Source organism: Lotus japonicus, chromosome 6, assembly GCF_012489685.1.
Source record: "Lotus japonicus ecotype B-129 chromosome 6, LjGifu_v1.2".
NCBI classification, from domain to species: Eukaryota; Viridiplantae; Streptophyta; class Magnoliopsida; order Fabales; family Fabaceae; genus Lotus; species Lotus japonicus.
Genome location: NC_080046.1, coordinates 56,088,580 through 56,102,355, shown reverse-complemented (window position 1 = coordinate 56,102,355; position 13,776 = coordinate 56,088,580). Strand labels below are relative to the sequence as shown.

The following is a 13,776-nucleotide window of genomic DNA, read 5'->3' as shown; positions in this document are numbered from 1 at the left end:
CAAACCTCTTTTAAATCCCGTTCATAACAATACCCGACAAACCAAAGCCCCATCTTTGTCGCCTGATTCCATCAACAATGGAAACCTGAACCACCATGACTCCTCCCAAACGTTATCGTTACCATACCTCCACTGTCATAGAACCAACGTGAGCGGTGGCAGCTACCCTGAACCGAATCAACGATGTTCTGGCCTTCATGCTTGTCTGACCACCGCTCTTGTCGTTCTTGGGGCATAATGGCTAGAGCCTTTGCACGCCCTTCGTCGCTCCAATCACAACGCACAAGCACTGTGGTGGTCTTTCCAATGAGGGTTTTGACGAAGATCTGCATCTGAATGATCACAATAATAGATAAATCATAAACAAGAATTCTAAAATAAAGAAAAAACTATATTCAAGAGTGGATGTTGATAGTAATTTTGGATCTGAAGATGAATCAGTAATTTCAACCTCGACATATATATTTCAAGAATGGATATGGAGAATTCAATAAGAAGCCCTAATTTCAACCTCAACATATTTCAAGAATGTCTTGATCAATACAGCTTTCACTCGATCGTGAGTCCTTTGTGCTGTCAAGAACAACATTGAGTCTTATGACCATTTAGGACGGCCAAAACACCATTATTATCTCTCATGACAGTATATTAACACGACATTTACCACACTAAACAATTACTTCTTGATCAATTACGAGAGAATGCAACAAGTAGAAAGAGGCGTGCGAAAAAGTTTTTCTTTTGATTCTCAACATCCAAATTAAACAATGGTGTTTCTCATGTTGAGCTTTCTTGATAAGCCATGTCAACATTGGCCATTACCTTTGGGATTTCGCCCATATTTATTTGGGCATGCAATAAAGTTATCTAGAGAACATATGCTTATAAACTGAACATGGCTACCTTTCTAAACATGCTTCTTTAATCAATCCCGCGTAACATTGAGAATCTTATAGCAGTCGGGTCCACAGCATATGGAAAACCTACTTCTGTAGCAGCACATCATATATACATGTACACACTACACACACAGTAAGCCATGTGATTGTCCCACAGAAATGCCAAAATCTTAGTCCTATATTTAACAAAACAAGATACTTGCTCGTATCAGAATCCTTTGTATATATATAGCTTTTGCAACATATTTATATATATTAGCCTCTCCTTTTAAAAGAAGGGCTATAATCCATTTAAAGACTCTAAGTCAAAGGGAGATCGATGTTGGCTACTTGCTAGGGCATTGCGTCATATAATATAATTGGTTGCTTTGATCATCAATTTTTGGAATCACATTTCAGATGTCTTTTTTATAATTATATTTACTATAGTTACCACTCAGTATATACAGTGGCGGAGCTTCAAAGAAATAGTTGGGGGAGCTGTAATAAATCGTAGGCTTGTTTTTTTTTTGGAAAGCCAATTAATATTATATATAGCAGCACCAGATGTGCTAAAAGAAGTGCTCATACAAAACAAAAACAAAAAGAAACAAGAACCAGAAAGTGAAAAAGAAAGAGCAACAGAGCAAGAGCAAAAACAGAGGTGCTCAAAAGAAAAACCCAATATTCCCCAAAAGATTTGAGAAATGTTGGGGGAGCCAGGGCTCCTCTATGTCATAAGGAAGCTCCGCCACTGAGTATATATTTGAAATTTTTTTATAATTGATTTTAGAGTTAGAATCAATTATGAGTAGAAAAATCTGTGTATAATTCTGAATTTCACAATTAATTTTGAAGAAATAGAAGTTAATCTAAACACACTATTACTCTGCTAATTTGATTTAGGCTTAAATGCATTTGGTGCCCCTGATGTATTTCAAAAGTGCAAATGATAACCCTACTCTTTTTTTGTAAACGTTTGTACCCCCCTTGTTTTGAGAAAGTACACCGAATGCCCCTCCGTCAGGTTGACGTTAAAATCCTAACGGAGGAGCTGACGTGGATATTACCCTCATTCACGCTCTCTCTCTTCTCACTCACTCGACATCTCTCTTTCTCTCTTCTTCTCCAAACCCATTTTCCTCTTCTTCTGATACAGCACCATGAATCATCACCCTCACCATGTTTCCCTCCTTCCTCTCACGCCAGCAACCACCGCGTGCCAGCCGCCACCACCGTGCCCTCCTCACGCGAGCCAGAGCACCACCACCTTCTCCCTCACGAACCAGCACCATCAAGCCATCATTTTCCTCTTCTTCTGATACAGCAGCAAGAATCATCACCCTCACCATGTTTCCCTCCTTCCTCTCACGCCAGCAACCACCGCGTGCCAGCCGCCACCACCGCTCCCTCCTCACGCGAGCCAGAGCACCACCACCTTCTCCCTCACGAACCAGCACCATCAAGCCATCATCTTCCTCTTTTCCTTACCTCTGGTTCAGATACGAGCACACCACCAACGTCCAGCACCACCGCGAGCACCATCATCACCAACATGATGAGAAACAACAGAGAAATAGAGGAGAAACCAAACCCTAGCCGCCACCTTCAACCTCCGATCTCCGGCGAACCGCTCACCTTTTGGAGAAACCAACACCATGGCTAAACTCCCCTCATCATCCGCTTCAAAACCCCTCAATCAATTTGACGATCGGCCACCGTCACTCCGGCGGCCGCCACCACCGCCACTGGCGTTTCTCCGGCGAGCTTTGTTCTGAGAAAGAAGACCAATTTCTTGAAGCCTTTGTCATTTTTCCTTTTTTTTGTTTTTAGTTGATAAAATCCACGTGACATTAGAGAAAATAAAGGAAAAAGTAAAAATAATATCCACGTCAGCTCCTTCGTTAGGATTTTAACGTCAACCTGACGGAGGGGCATTCGGTGTACTTTCTCAAAACAAAAGGGGTACAAACGTTTACAAAAAAAGAGTAGGGTTATCATTTGCACTTTTGAAATACATCAGGGGCACCAAATGCATTTAAGCCTTTGATTTAACAATTAACATATTTCTCTTAGATAGGCCTAAATTGAAAATGTCATGCCTCATTTACACACTAATAAGTCATAGCTAGTAACTGTGTAGAATCAGGCTCTCTCTTGACTAGAGCTGGGTAAGCAGGCCAAAGTCCGCGGACCAATCCGCATGGCCAATATCCCGGTGTATGGTGATTCGCTTAAATGCGGGCCTATCTGGGCTGGCTCGTTTAGCCCGCGGTTTAAATGGGTTGAACCCGCAGTTTTTCGGGCTTGTCCGCGGGCCATATAATTACATAAAAAAATTATCTTCCTAGTCCATGAACTACTTTACTTGGTCTTGAATTTTTGATAGAGTGGCAAAAAAAAAACCAACCCAAGAGACCCAAGTGAAGTGAGACATTCACCACTTACTAGACAAGTTATCTTATGTACCCTACTTCTCTTCTCTTACTCTTTTTCTCTTCTGGTTTTCGTCTCTCTCAAGTCTCCCACCGCCACCATGAAATCTTCTTGCTTTGGATTTGTTGAACATTTAAAGTTTGATTATGTAATGTGGATTTTGGAGAATTGTTTTGGCAATCAGTTTTTTTCTCTATTTTTTTTAGGTTTTTTTGCTTGTTTTATTTTGAAATCTAATAGTGGCCCGCGGGCCATTTCGTTTATCTGCGGTTTAAGCGGGGCGGACGCGGGCTAACTTAAATACATGCTCATTTATTTGCGGGCCTACACGGGCAAGACCGCTAACGTGCGGGCCTATGCGGGGCTGGCTAGGCCGCATACCCAGCTCTACTCTTGACCCAAACTCATTAAACTCGCACTTCATCAGGTTTTATCAAGTTTAGGATGGGTTTGGATTAAAAAGTGGATTCGGTCAATAATTAGGGTTAGTGAGAGACAAGTACAACTCGTTCCAACCCGTTAACATTAAAACAGCTTCGTCGAAACTGTCCAGCAAGATTACAATTTTCTAAATTAAAATCACAAAACTTCATGTGATAGTAGCTTCAAACCTCCAACAATCCAATATGTATCTATGATATAATAATTGTATACTCCCTCTATTCCTATTTATCTATCCAGGAAGAAAAGATTTACACAAATTAAGGAAAATAATTAATTGTGTTAATTTTCATAAAAGTATTATTTGTTTTCCTATATAACCTTTTAGAATGTATTTTATCTTTCTTCATTCATTATTTATGTATGGGCATTTCTTGGAAAAACATCAATTAATACTCTCTTGAAACTCTAAGTTGACAGTTAGGAACACAATTTTTTCTTCAAAGTGGACAGTTAATAAGGAACGGGGGAGTATTATAATTCATTATAGGATATAAATTAATTTTTATAAAATTGAGAGTATATATAATTCTTTGGTGAATATATATTAAAATTGTTATTCAATTTATTTTTCGGGCCAATATGAGTTATATCTTTATAATCGAGTCTGTCTTAAACTCACACCTCATTGAACGTATCTACTTGATTATTTTAAAATATCAAGCAAACATCATTCTTCAGCCAATAAATATTAATTTTGGTCTCAAAAGAGGAATTTCCCTCCAACGTGGTTTTACGTATTCCTAGTGATCATGATCCGCATGGGTATATATGAATATATTCCACATTCTACTGCGAGTTAAAAATCAAACAAATCCCATGGTTTTACTAAATTATTGCACATTTATTTTCTGATGGGTTCAGTATCTCTCTCAACGGGGAGAGAATTGAACGGTGAGGGAAAGAATCAGATTAAAGCTAAGGGAGAATGAAATTTTTGTTTATATATTGTTAGGTTTAAGCCTAACTTTAATTTTTTTTTTTAAATGGAATTAGGCCATTTGCGTATTTATTTTGAGAATAAAGTGCTAAACATAGGGAATGTAGGATCGGTTCTTCATGAAACCATTAATTATAAGGAGGGAATTCTTTTTGCTATATCACTGCTATAGAATAAATGGAATGGATCTCTCAGTTGTTAAAAAGAATAACCATGTCAAGTTTCACCATTTAATTATTATTTTTTGTGTGTTTAAAAAATAAAGAAATAAAAAAAATTAAAATTAATAGTTAGATGATAAAACTTGATATTATCATTTTGTTTACAATTAAAAGGGTCCATTTTTCAGAATAAATACATTAATAAAATAATAAATGTTAGAATTATGAGTAAATTGGTCACTGGTTGAATGAATTAATCATTTATTCAAGTGATTAAATTAGATTGTTTTGAATTATGTTCTCACATTATTATTATTTTATTTTATTTTACTATGGTTATTAAAGACTTAATGATGTAATTCTTTGCACAAGCTAATTAAGATAGTTGTTTTGAATATAAAACACTTGAATTCTCTCTTATATTCATGTAGATTTAAAGTATCGTATGAAATCATGAGGTGTGCGTAGTGGTTAACTCACTACATTCTTTAATTATGGGGTCATCAGGAGTCCAACCCTCCTCTATGGTGGGCTAAAAAAAGAGCATCATAAAGGTAGAAGGTCTGAAGGATAATCTTTTGCTCAAATATAGAACCTAAACACAAACGCTTTCCTAGTTAAGAAATTTGCAACAACATAAAAGACTCAGGCAGTCTTGAACTAGAGTGGACAAATATGAAAGATTATCCAATTTTGAAATGTGAGTTTTGAGAGAATTAGTCTCATAATTGTCGGTTCTAGGTTACCTTAGGGGAAAAAATGTTGTTTTGACCATTATGGTGAATGAGTGATTACGCTAGTGGTCTACTAGGCCGAATAGGAACAAGAAAACTCATTTAAAGATTGAATATAATTTAAAAAACGCCGTCTGTGGGGATCGAACCCACGACCACGTGGTTAAAAGCCACGCGCTCTACCACTGAGCTAAGAAGGCTTTGGTATTCAATTATTGACATTAATATTTATGTTGTTATCATTTATTTCATTTTTAAATATTCTATTGTGCAGATGTTATAATGTATTTTTTGATGTTGTAAGTAGGGTCCCGAAAATTGAGTATTGCTCTAGATTTTGATTTATTTATTTTCTTCAAGGAAAATCCTTAATGTTACGAACTGAACACCCAAAAACAATGCAAGAATCATTTTTGATTGGTTTAAAATTGTCTTCTATAATAGGTGCACTCTGTGATTTCAGACAAATGTGCTTTTTTATTGGAGCGAAGCTTCATTCTTTAGTTTCTTGCTCTATTACCTTCGTATCAGCTAGCAATGCTCCATTATCAAACTACATTAGTTCCTCATACTATGTAAAGTGTGTGATCCTCAAATTGGCTCAGGCATGAATCTAATTTGGGCCATGCTACCGATCCAATCTTCAAACATCAAGATTGTTGTCCATTAATGAAAAACAAAAAAAATAAAAAATAAAAAATATTTTCTTATTGAAGCCCCCGCAAGTCTTTGACAAAAACAAAAGCCCGCTAGTCTTTCTCTTGCTTGACAACTTAGGGCCTGTTTGGATTGGCGTTGGAGAGGCCAAACGTGCGTTGCGTTGCCGTAAACGCCGTTTTGCCGTTTCGCCAAGCCGTTTGGATCTGCGTTTTCCTTAACGCGTTAACGCTCTTTTGCATCAAAATCACGTTTTTTTGGAATCTAAAAATTCGAGCGTTGGCGTTGGGCGTTCGGCGTTGATGGGAGAAAATACTCACCTCTGTTTATTTTCTGCTCAGATCCATCCACCAAACTGTTGTTCGCACTGTGCCGTTTTCCCTCCGCCGTTCGCGCTCCGGCGTCCACCGGTCCGCCGTCCTTTCTCTGTTCGTTTTCTGTTCACACACCTCTGTTGGTGATTTTTAAAAAGAAGGGAATTTTGGAGATCTAATGGATCTGTTCAGATCTATTTCATTTCTTGCTCTGTTTTTGGTTCCTCTGTTTCGGTTTGAATTGGGAGAATAGCCAACGAAGAAGAAGAGGAGATGAGAAGTTTCATATCTAACCAAATTGAAATGAAAATTGGTGTCCGTGTATCTTGTTTCCTTTTTATTTTTTTATTTTATATTTAGTAATGAAAATTGAAAAATATTCATAATAAAGAAATAGTATAATTTATGATTTTATTATACATAATTTATTTAAAACTATATTTAATAATATAAATATAATCTATTTTTTAAATTATAGTTCCAAACATGAGTTCAATTAATATCATCCAAACGGTATTCATTATTTTAAAATCACGTTTGTTACAAATCATCCAAACATAAATCACGTTTACTCAAACACAATTTTACTCAAAATCGTTTTAACAAAATCACGTTAATTCAAACACCAGTTTCTAACGGGATGCCAAACAGGCACTTAATACTCTTTTGACCAAAAACTTAATACGTTAATTGGAAGAAGAATTTTTTTTTAATAATCTAGATGGCATTTAAGTTTTTTTTGAAAATTCAAATATATTAATATATATAATAATAGAGAGGCTAAGCTCGAGAATATGACAAAGAGGAATACAAAAACAAAAGTCCTCAATCATCCACAAGAATACACAATCACTTAACCATCCCTGAAAAATATAAACAACAAGAACCTCCCTAAACAAAAAGAGAAAAACAAATGGATGCAAAAGCGAAGACCTAAACCAAAACCAAAAGCCAACATCAAGAGCATATCATTGCTCAAGGCGGTCACCACTCCTCCATTTCTTCAGCCAGACCACGGATAGCGGCCTCGTCCCCACCGTCAAACGAACAACCCACAAGCTTACCAAGCATCCACGCCTTCGTGGCCCGCGTCCAATAACGGCCACGATGAGTGCTCTCTGAAACCAGCGGAGAAGAACAAACCGAGGGCAAGATCGCACTCGAGAAAGGACCTCCACCATCAACCGCAACCAAACCCACACAACCCTCTGGAGGCTCCTGGCCAGGTTTGCGACCTCTTGGCATTTAAGTTCTTCAACAGTCAACCAATTAACTAATTCTGAATGAGAATCTCTCCATTGCTTCTTGTCGCTCATGACGTGTCACCTTTGTGCATATTGTAGAGAAGTTGATTTCTGTGGAATTGCGTTAGTTTCCTTAAATTTGCGTTTATACTATCATTTTCAGACTTGATCTATTCCTTCGGAGAGTTTAATTTTCATTCTCACTTCTATTAAGCGGTACACTCGGCCTAGTGTTGTCATTTTATTTTCCTTTAACACCCAAAATATGTTAACATAACTAATTAATCGATTATTAAGAATGTTATAAAAGTAAGATGTAATGGTACTATAGTTATAAAAACATAATCTTACAAATGTGGAATATGAAATTCATTAAAAAAACCATGATAGAAGAATTCAATAGATAACGTAAGAAAACAGAAGATTACATAAAAAATAAATAATAATAAGGAGTAAGGCCAACATGACCTTTCTCTATTCAATTACAAATTGGAATAGAGAAATCAAGTTTGGCAAGAAAATCAACAGCTGTGTTCTTACTCTACTTTCTTTTTACAAATGGAAAGAGAAGTAAAGAATAAACTAAACTAAGGCATCATGAATTAGCAATGCAACCAAATGAGAGGGAGGTTGCACTTAAATGCATCGTGGAGCGCTTCTCTTGAAGTTTGGCGAGTCAAAGAGTCTGCTATAGAGTATTTCTCTCTTGAGGAACATGCAGATTCGTTAGTCACCATTCCCAACTGAGTTTGCCTTTAACTCTCCTGACAACATCGCATGCCCATAAGTGGTTCTTACTCTACTTAATAAAATACAACTCCACAAAAATAATAATCTTCTTTAAATTAAAGAAAAATAACCAATCCATTGTTTTTTTTATCTTTTCAGTCTATAGTAGTTCATTTATATTCATCATGAGTTATCTACGAGAATGGCAATTTTGCCCAAACTCATGGGTACCCGCCCGAACCCGGTCCGATTTGACGGACAAAACTCGAGTTGACTGGATTTGGGTTTTGCCTGTTACTGTAGTAGTTTATGGGTTTGGGTTTGACACTGGTTAAATCCGTGTCCATACCCACCCGAACCCGAACCTAAAGATACCTGAAACATAAAATTACACAAAAAACTCTGATATATATATTTATGAACTCTGTTCTCAGTGTTTGATGATTAGTTGTACTTTGTATGTTTGAGAAAGTAAACTCTAAGCTATTGTTGTTTCACTTTGGTGATGGATGAGGATGAAAGGTGGCAGCCGCTGTAAAAACATAAACACGAAGCGGATGATGGGCTATTACAGCGTTTTATTAAATTAACCGCTGTAAAAGCATTACCTTTTAACAGCGGTTCTCTTAGAAGGCGCTGTAAACACAAAAACACGGAGCGGTAATAGGCTTTTATAGCGGTTTATATACTGAACCGCTGTAAAAAATAGGTTCCACTATTTACAGCGTTTATTAAACTAACCGCTGTAAAATTAACGTAAATAATAAAAATCCAAAATTCAGGTTTCGTATGGGATCGAACCCAGGTTCCCTTAAGAAAAACACAATAGTCTTTCCATTAGGCTAGATTCACTTTATGATAGTTTTGTACAATTTATAGTATTAATATAAGATTTAGTTGATTTCTTTAATAAATGGTTCAGAAAATGTTCTGTATGAGTCCTTTCCACTGGGCTGTTACACGGTTTTTGTCGGTGTATTCGTTTTTTAAATATAAGTATTATTTTCTTTATTGATTTTGTAAAATTACATCTGTAACTGCAAACCCTTATTTTTTACCAGTTACATCTTTCACCACTCTGCTACCTCACGACTATTCTCGACCTGCTACTTCTCTCAAAGCCCTCGCCACCTCCTGCCTCCGTCGTCCTTGCCGCCGCCGCCTCCATCCCTTCCGCTGCCGCCGCCTCTGCCTCTCTTTTTTGGGTCGCTTCCTGCACGGTTGTTGTCCTGCTCTCATTATCAACCTTCCATTGTTCCTCAATCCTCTCCACAAGCAATTTTCCTCTTCCTCATAAGGTAATACTTTGATCTGATGCTATGATGTTCTTCATTTTTGTAACTGCAGCCTAGGGTCTGAGTTGGTTTTGCTGCTGTTGAAATTTCCTGAAATTTTCTCCATACTCTATGCTATTAATCTTTTGTTTGTTCTATTCACACTGTGTTTGGTTATGAATATCAATTAGGTAGCTTCAATTTTGGCTTTACAGCTAAGAGTATCAGTTCAAATATCAATTAGGTAGCTTCAAATCATTCACTGAAATCTTCTATGTGGGGGGCATGGGGGAAAGTTGCACTAGCATAGGGGTAAATAGCAAAACCACAGACCGGATGGAGGAGGGAGTAGTTTATGCTGTAAAAGATATTGGTTATGAATCATGATGATGAGAAAGGGGACACACACACACACTCAGAAGTCAGAAGAGTGAGATAAAGTGTGAGGTTTGAAAGGTGAATAAAGCAATGGATGATAAATATTGAAAGACTTGGAACCAAGCCTCACTAGCTGCAGAAACAGGGTAGGTTCGGGAAATAAGTGTCAGCAACTTGTTTAACATGTTCTAAGAATATACAAATAAAATAGCAACTGTTTAACTTAAGTGTGTTATGTTGTGTTGTCTTTTCTTGTTCTCTTTGTGGTTGTGGGGTACCAGCACTAGATGAAAAAATAATACTAGAGCCTTCAATTATAGGAATTGACAAATTACCTAATTAGATTCCAAGTTCTCCATTATTTGTCTTCACTGCGTTGTGATTTTAGGTGAGTTTTATGGTTATTCATCCTCAAGATTTTGAGTTGTGATTAGGATCATTATTACTGTTAAGTGACTACTTTTTATGTCATAATGAAAAATGAAAAACCTTCAAAACCATCATATTTTGATAGTAATATATAGAATACATTAATACATTAATAGATCTGCAAATGGTCGTCTTACCCTGAGGGAGCTGAAGCGTGGAAATATAATTGATGCAATGCTGCATGCTGATGAAGAAGAAGACATCAACAAGGTTTTGAGGTAGATATATTGTGAAAATGTCATTACCATTAACTTCAAAAAATGATTTTGGTTTCTTATTCAAATGAATTAAATATATTTATATCAAAATGCAGTGATCTTTTATACCTTTCCTTAAATATTGTTTGCAGGTACTTCTCTTACGAGCACTTCTATGTTATATACTGCAAGTTTTGGGAGCTGGAAACAGATCACGATTTCTTGATAGACAAAGAGAATCTTATCAGATATGGTAACCATGCGCTCACCTATCGAATTGTCGATAGAATATTTTCTCAGGTTTGTGTGGATATAATATTATGTACTGCTTGTCTTGATATTTGATAAATAGCGGTATTCAGCCACGAACAATCCAAGCCTCCAACCCTGCCCCTTCTAATAGACATACAATGTCTGTACACTTTTTTTCATGACTTATCAGATTATTTGTTGAAGATACTGATTTTGACTCAGTTAAATATAATCACGGGTTGCAAGAAGGTTTACTAGTAAGGTTGAGGGAAAGATGGGTTATGAAGATTTTGTTTATTTCATACTGTCAGAAGAGGATAAATCATCTGAGCCGAGTCTTGAGTATTGGTAACTTTTTCTCATTCATTTTTCCGTTTCATTTGTTATCCTCTCACCCTTCTTGATAAGATGTCACCGGATTAGTTGATGTCTAAGATGCAAATATGATGATGATTCATTATGTTAACCACGTAGATATCATGTTTTCTTTTGTTAGAATTTAGAAATATAATATAAAACCATTCATATGTTCTTCACTCAACAACTGTAGCTTTTGGGATAGTTTGTTCATGACATGGTATCAGAGCCTCTTTGATAAGTAGTCTAGAGTTTGATCCTTGTTGCCTCCATTATTCTAATAAAAAGTTGAATTTCAGCCCATGGCAGGCAGCCCGCCGCATTCTCCACGCTTCAAGCCTAATGGGCTCTTGTGTGAGGGGGTGTGTTAGAAATATAATATAAAACATTACCCAATAGCTTAAGCTTTTGGGATAATTGGTTCATGACATATTTGATTTGGATTTTGGACTTCACATATGCATACTCAAGTCTCAAAGGCATGGTGCTGAAACTTCACCTATTCAAAACAGACCAGAGTTTCAATTTTTAGAAATAACAATTTTCATGTATGATGTACTAAAATTGTTGTTTTTATAACAGTTGTTGAAAGAGACAAAAGTAGGTAACAACAATTTGCATATTATTTTCAGTTTTACCATTGATGAGAAAGTTTTTCATGAATTGTTTCCCCTGTTTCCTGTGACTTCAAAGTACAAAATCAAGAAAACATCAAAATAGATAAACTGTTTTTATATTAGCACGGTATAAACAATCCAACGGAAGAGTTTTATTTTTTCAAATAACTGTTTTTCAAATAGTTCCAAACACATCCAAAGTCTTTCCTTTCAAGGACGGTGATATTGCAAGCTTTGTGTCGTAGGGTATTATACTCAATAGCAGTGTCAAGAAAAGGCACAGCTGAGAAATAGGATAGGAATGATGGATTGAATTTTAACTTTGGGCTGGTTGGTACCTGGAATGATTGTAGGGAAATTGCACAATTTATTTTTTTGTTTTTGATTTTTTTTTTAAAAGCTTTCTACCTTTTTCCACTGCCCTTTATTTTTCACCTTGCCCACAAAGCTCACCCTTAGGCCAGCATTTATAAATTGACCTTTGTGGTTGACTCTTATTAGCTATGTCTGACTTTGACTCACTTTAACTTGTCAGGTTCAAGTGCATTGATTTGGATGGAAATGGAGTTTTGACACGAAATGAACTGCAATTTTTTTATGAGGAGCAATTGCATCGAATGGAGTGCATGGCTCAAGAACCTGTGCTTTTTGAGGATATATTGTGCCAGATTATTGACATGATTGGACCTGAGGTTTGTCTTTCAATCTTTCTTCAATTGATTGTTTAATCATATTTCATTGTGTTGTCAGGGAGTCACAATAGCTGAAAATTGATGCAATCTAGTGAGCAGTTTATAAAATTGTGTTTTGTCCTGGAGAAATGACAATCCAAGTTGGTGATGTGTATTGATTTTGCAGTCAGCTTTAATTTCATATATAGCTTTTGAAATGTGTACCTTTTCGGTTAAATTATGATCAATATATCTTCTTTTCAGAAGAAAAAAAAGAAATGTTGATCTTTTGGTTGAACAGGAGTGGTAATTAATTCAACCAAAAAAAAAAAAGAAATTACAGCGGTTACGTGGAGGAACCGCTTTAATATATATCATCAATTACAGCGGTTACCGGCTGAAACCGCTGTAAAAGAAGACTCAAGTACAACGGTTCTCTAGAATAACCGCTGTTGTATGTCTGTATTTACAGCGGTTTTATTAAATCAACCGCTGTAAATAAGCGTCTTTTACAGCGGTTAGAACCGCTGTTAAGGCTTTTACAGCGGCGAGATCTACAGCGGTTTTGGACCACATAAAACCGCTGTAAAAGGCAATTTTGAACCGCTGTTAAAGACCATTTTTGGTGTAGTGTGGGTTTGGGTTTGGGTCTCGGGTAAATCCAAAATCCAATGGGTTTGGGCATGAATTTCATTTTACCGTCCATAAGTGTTTGAGTTTGGGTTTGGGTTTGGGTTTGAGTTATGGGATTTGAGTTTAGGTTTGGTAATTATAAAACTCGTGTCCGATCCTACCCGTTGTCATCCCTACATACGAACAATGATTTGTATTGATACTTTGTTCGATAATGCTTCTTAGACATCACCGAGGCGGATAAGCCAGCACCGGATAAGTTATCTACATACCAACAATGTTTCGTATTGGCTTATAAAAAAAAACAATAATTCGTATTGATACTTTGTTCACCTGTTCGGTAATGTTTGTTAGACATCGGTGGTTAATTGCGACATTGATACGACATATGCAGATTGTGACAGTTCCTCATCGACACAATCTGCACTATATTT

The 13,776-nt window shown here is 36.5% G+C and overlaps 1 non-coding gene and 1 pseudogene across 1 annotated transcript; one reads left to right on the top strand and one right to left on the bottom strand.

Annotated features, from left to right (window-relative positions):
• Positions 1-5,718: 5,718 nt before the first annotated feature.
• Positions 5,719-5,790, bottom strand: TRNAK-UUU (transfer RNA lysine (anticodon UUU)). The gene has a single exon. It is a non-coding gene; the product is annotated as a tRNA-Lys (tRNA).
• A 4,876-nt stretch (positions 5,791-10,666) lies between these two features.
• LOC130725608 (serine/threonine protein phosphatase 2A regulatory subunit B''beta-like) lies at positions 10,667-12,952 on the top strand (annotated as a pseudogene).
• Positions 12,953-13,776: the final 824 nt, after the last annotated feature.